This window comes from Hydra vulgaris, chromosome 06 (genome assembly GCF_038396675.1).
Source record: "Hydra vulgaris chromosome 06, alternate assembly HydraT2T_AEP".
Taxonomy (NCBI): domain Eukaryota; kingdom Metazoa; phylum Cnidaria; class Hydrozoa; order Anthoathecata; family Hydridae; genus Hydra; species Hydra vulgaris.
This window is the reverse complement of record NC_088925.1, coordinates 41753601-41759787: the sequence shown is the minus strand read 5'-3', so window position 1 is coordinate 41759787 and position 6187 is coordinate 41753601.

Here is a 6187-nt window from a genome sequence, read left to right as displayed (position 1 = left end):
TTGTTTAACCAGAATACAAAGAACTACAGCATCTCAACCCGTCTGAAAAAGTGGTATTAGTCACTCTGGACATGGTTCTTAAACGTGCAGATGATTCAGGCTTGGCGATTGTATCGCTACACTTGGAGAAACCGATATTTAATGGATCAGGAAAAGAATCATCACAAAGATGTTGAATTTGAAGATAATCTTAATGCAGCTGACTTATCCAAATTCGCAAAGAGTAGGCAAAGGATTATTAGAAAAAAGGGTAAGATGGAAAAGAGAAAAGAAGAGAAGAAGGTATATGAGATTACATTGTTGGAATTTATTCGACAGTCAGTTGAACTTATGTTAATGAGTTTACTCAAGTTCAGGCGCCTATTCCTAAAGTTTTTGCTGTTTACAAAACAAACACTTTCGTTTTTAAGTAAATCGCATTTGGTTAATTTTTTTAGTTTAGTAAACAAATTGTTTGTAAATGCAATTAAGGGGGTCGTCCATATGTACATCACCACATAGCTGGATTAAAGGAGCGGGGGGGGGGGGAGGGAGAGGGCGACTTAAGCCCTAGACCCCACAATAGTTTTGAGGAACTTTTTTTTTATTTACTCCATTTATAGCTGTGGCACAGAAGAAAAGCCTCTAAAAAAACTCAACTTAATGAAATTTTTTTCATGAGGTTGAATTTTAGAAATGCAATACGCATAAGCATAAGAAGTGTTAGTAAAATTTTTGACAAACTAAAGATTCTTTTTTTAAATGACATAAATAAGTATTAATTAAGTTGTCATACTAAAGTAATTTTTTAAAGTTGCTTTTAGTTTTGCGGAAAAAACTGTTTTCGATTTGATAACTTTGATAAATGTTATAAAAAATCACTAAGGAAGAGTGTTACCAGTTTTTTTGTAAATTACTTTCGACGAATGAGTTGAATACTTTTGCAATTCTTTTGTTACGTTGCTATAAAAAACCGAACTCTTTAGAAAGCTTATAAAAAATCCGTGATAATAATCGCTTGGTAACGTAAGTGAAGTAACGTAAGTTAAATATTTTGATGATTTCGATGCAAGGTCTTTGCAAATGGCGGATGTGTCTACATAAAGATTGATAGAAGAAAAAAAAAAGAAAAAAAGAAAGAAATTATTTGAATGAAAAGATTAAAACTTATGCCGTTGCTACTTAGAGCGCAATGCGCTCTATGTAGCCATATGCTGCTCGGAGCGCAATACTTTTTACGCATACGCTAAATCTTTTCGTTCAAAATAATGTCGCTAAAGTTTCATGATAATTTCTTATCCTGGGATGAATTTTTTCAAGCAGTTGAAATACACTGTAATGAAACATTCCAACCCATGGTTAAACATGGTTACTAGCTATCGGTAACAGCTAATACTAAGATTAAACTCGACCAAAAACCTTATCCTGAAATGTGAATGTAAATACGTGTGCTATAATTTAATTTGCACACATGGCGGATTCAATTCAAGCAAAGGAATAGGGAAAAGAAATTCAGGCTATATTTCACTTACATGCTTGCAGTCTTAACTATACCATACGTATATTGTGAATATATTTCATCAATGAACTTTACAATGTTCTTGTAAAAATAACTGGTCATAGAAATCCTGGAAATATCATTGAATTTTATTTGCTCATGGAACTCCTAAATTTCCATTGAAAGTCATGTAACTTTTTATAAATTATCTTTATTTTTTTCTACTTGTGATATTTTTAGGATATTTGCTAGGAAAAGTACTAGTATGTCTAGTCTAAGCCTATTTTGAAAAAGATAATTTTGCAATGTAAGTTATAGATTATTATTGTATTACAATCAGTCAGGTCAGGTCACCCATTTTAGAAGAAAATTAGTTTAAATTTTAGTATTTATCAAAATATCATTTTAATAAATAAAAACACTTTTAAATTTTGTTTGAGTTTGTATCAATCAATCATTTATTGTCAGGTAACCTGCTACTGGTAACATGTAATCCAGTACAACTTGTTTCATAGGATCAACGCATAGTCTAGTATAGTTTCAGTTTAAGTAACATGGGAATTGGAGCAGTAATAAGTCATAAGTTGGGCAAGAAACATCTGAGAAAGGCAGAAGAAACTCAAACTAACAATACTCATAACGTGATTATTGGTGAAAATACTTATATAGTGAGTGAAAAGTCGTGTAATTGTAAATTTTTTATGAATATGTGTATGCCCTGTCGTCATCTTATTGCTGTTTCCCAATATTTGGGTAATGAAAAGTTGAGTTTAGATTGGTTTATTCCAAGATGGCATGTTGCGAATAATTATTTTGAAGGCTCACCTATTCCATATGAAAATACTTAAGTAGAGAATTCTAATTCGAGAACTCCAGCACTAGACAAAATTATAACAGAAATATAAACTTAACAAAATTATGACAGAAATATAAACTTATCAAGGTTTGCTCTGATAAGCTAGTAAACAAAATGGTGGAATTTGGTACAGAAACGTTCCAGTATTATCTAAAGCAGTTAGATAAATTTGAAGAGATGGTTAGTTATGGCAAAAGATTTGAAATTTTCGTTGAAGATCAACAAGTATCAGATAGTAAGACAACTTCTATCTCATCCGAAAGCTTTGTAGTGGCTCCTGGAAGTTCCAGTAGTTCAGTAAACAATGATCCTATGGAATCTTCTAATAAAAACACAATTATGAATGAATATCAAGATATTGAATTCTTTGTTAAAAATAATGAAGATCCATTCATTGATGACCATGTAAAAGATGAAAGCACTGGATTAGAGGATAATCATATTGATTTTACATCTGAAAGTATATATCAACAAGAACAGATAAATGAATCTTTAGATGTCCTGGGGTTAAAACTTATTAAACCACCACTTAAGGTTGCTAAAAGAGGCAGGCCTTGGGGTTCTGGCCAAACAGCGTAAGGTTAACTAAAAAAACAGTAAAAAGGAAATGCTGCTTTTGCAAAAAGTGTCATCCAGATAAGAATTTATGGAAGGGATTAAAAACAAAATGGATGAAATACACCAAATGTGTCAGATATTTTCATGATGTGTGCTTAGGAGATAAGTATCCACATGATTTACATCGATGTTTATTTTGCATTAGTTAAATAGATAATAGTTAATAATAACAATACTTTTTCTTTGTGTTTTTTATATAACATTTTCAATAAAGTTTCATCATAGTTTAGAAGGAAAACCCTCATATAAAATCCTCATTTTCAAGTGAAGAGTTTATTTTGAAAATTTGGTATGAGCAAAAAGCAACAAACAACTAATAATAACAAGTAACTTTAAATACAAACAACTTAAAAAAAAATCAACTATTATAAATTTGCTTAAAAACAATAAATTGCTAAAAAATTATTTTTTAAAGTCAACAGTATTTAAAGTGGTACATTAAAACAAAGTTGTTCATACCACATTTTGAAAATAAACTCTTTATATAGTCAAGGATAGTTTGAACTCCAAAAACTTCCAATTGTAAATGTTTAGTTTAAATTTTCCATTATTTAAGAAATTATTCAATGTAGTACAATCTAAGCTACACAATTGTGGAGCTGTAAACTTTAAATTTTAGATATTGATAACAGGATTTGGTTACCATATAATTTGATTATAATATTTAAGATTAGTAATGACAAACCATTACGGTATGCCAGCATTGATCTAAAATATTTATGAACAGGACTTTGGCATTTCAAACAGATTTTGCAATCTACATAAATGTAAGCAAATATCTTTCATTAATTTACTTAAAAATATTTTATCTTGTTCATATTTAAAAAAATGGGATGTATATTCTCTTATTTTTGTTAGTAAAATATACAAATATATGTGTGTGTCAATTTTATTATAACATTATCTTTGATCTAAATATAACATTATCTTTGATCTAAATATAATAAATCTTATGCATTTTAAAGTCAAACATGTACAATTAAAAAATACTGTAATATACAAATTTAGTTAATAATACAAATTTAGTTGGTAAAAAAAGAGTTAATTGTAAATTCTATTTTGGTGCTTACTATTGTTATTTTCAATGTAGGATTATTTGTAATGAAATAATTTTAAAGTTTGATTATTTTATTAATTATGATTTAAGAATTGATTATATATAACTGTTAGTATGTGGTAAGAATAAATATTCATGTACACACATATCTATTAAGTTTTTTTTTTAGGAATTTTCCTACTTAGATTTTGTTAGTCTTTACAGATGTGCCCAAGTTTCCTGGGTATGGAGTTAAAATACAAAGTTGTGTGTGATATTGTTTTTATACACTATTAAACTTATGCTTAATACATAGTCTAAAAAAAGATTGAAAAAAATAATTGTGAAAATATTAGGTGTGTGAATTAGTTGTGTTTATCTTGGAGATAAAATTGGATTAGCTTGTAAAGCAAAAAAGAAATCAAAGAAAAAAGTTAGATGTGACTGGGACAAGTTTAGAGCATTATAGGCATTTTTAACAGCAAGAGATGCATCGCCGTTAAAGATAAGTAAAGCTATATTTTAAAGTAAAGTTGTACACTACATGCATCCAGGGTGTAATTTGTCTAACTCGCAAAGTCAGAGTTAGACTGTATCAGATTCATGGTAAAATCACCAAGTAAAAAGGATCCACCACCAGAAGATTCAGTTGGTGTGTACTCAAAATTATAATTTTGAATAACTATTTGATGTGTGGAAGGAGATTTTTTTTTAACCTTGATACTGTTATTCCAATAATTCTATATTCAAAACTAAATAATAATAATAAGTTCAGATCAAGAGCCTTTGTAAAGAGGATATGTTTAAATGGAAAAAAGACAGAGTTTATGATCTCAAAGTTACAAGAACAAAATTTATTGATGTCATTATATTACCAATCTACATCAAAATATTCAATTATTAGTATTGTTGAAATTTATACCAATAAAATTTTTATTAAAGTTAATAATATACTTTTTATTTACATTATTTATAAGAAACTTAAAAAAATATATATTAAATATGTATTATTGCTAATATTATTACTAATAACTGTATTAAATGTAATATTTTCTGAAAATGAGTCATTGATAATCAAATTTGGTCTGTCAGTCACAACATGGCTCATTATCTTGTGTTTTCTTTGGAAAATCATATTGTTATTATTATTTGAAAAAATAGTGAATTTATGTTTATTTCAAAACAAAAATTAAATATACAACAAAATATTTTTAATACACAAGTTTTTCTCCTATATAGTAAATACAGATATTTTATAGTAATAAATAGTAAATACCCTAGATTAACTACTTTACCTTAATAAAAACCAGAACACATATAAAATTACATGAAGACATCTATGATTTCTACATATAAAATTACGTGTAGATATCTATGATGTCTACATGTAAATATCTATGATATCTACATGTAAATGTCTATGATATCTACATGTAAATGTCTATGATATCTACATGTAAATATCTATGATATCTACATGTAAATATCTATGATATCTACATGTAAATATCTATGATATCTACATGTAAATATCTATGATATCTACATGTAAATGTCTATGATATCTACATGTAAATGTCTATGATGTCTACATGTAAATGTCTATGATATCTACATGTAAATATCTATGATATCTACATGTAAATGTCTATGATATCTACATGTAAATATCTATGATATCTACATGTAAATATCTATGATATCTACATGTAAATATCTATGATATCATAGTCATAAGAATACATAGTCTGGAAACACGGACCGTTTCCATTGTTTTTCGATTTTAACTTGAAAACTGCACAACGACCCGGCAAACCTGCACAAGTTTAAAAAATGGCATTATTTAACAGCGATTTCGAGATAAATAGTGATTTGGAATGTTTGTTTGACGTGGTTGAAGGAGGATTTTTGAACAATGACATTAACTTAATTACAGATATAGATTCTATTGTTTCTGATATTGATATTTATAGAGATAATGTCGAACAGCATGCATGCATTCAGTGTCCCAAAGTTTACAAGACAATTAGAGGTTTAGAGAGACACATTGCATCGAAGCATATTTTAGAGAGTTTTGAAATAGATTCTTCCAAAATGTATAATACGGAGAACTCGTCTAATACATTGTCACCACTAAAGCTGAAAAGCATAGTTGAAGAATGTGCAAGTTTATTGCAAATGGACATGTGTCTGCCATTTG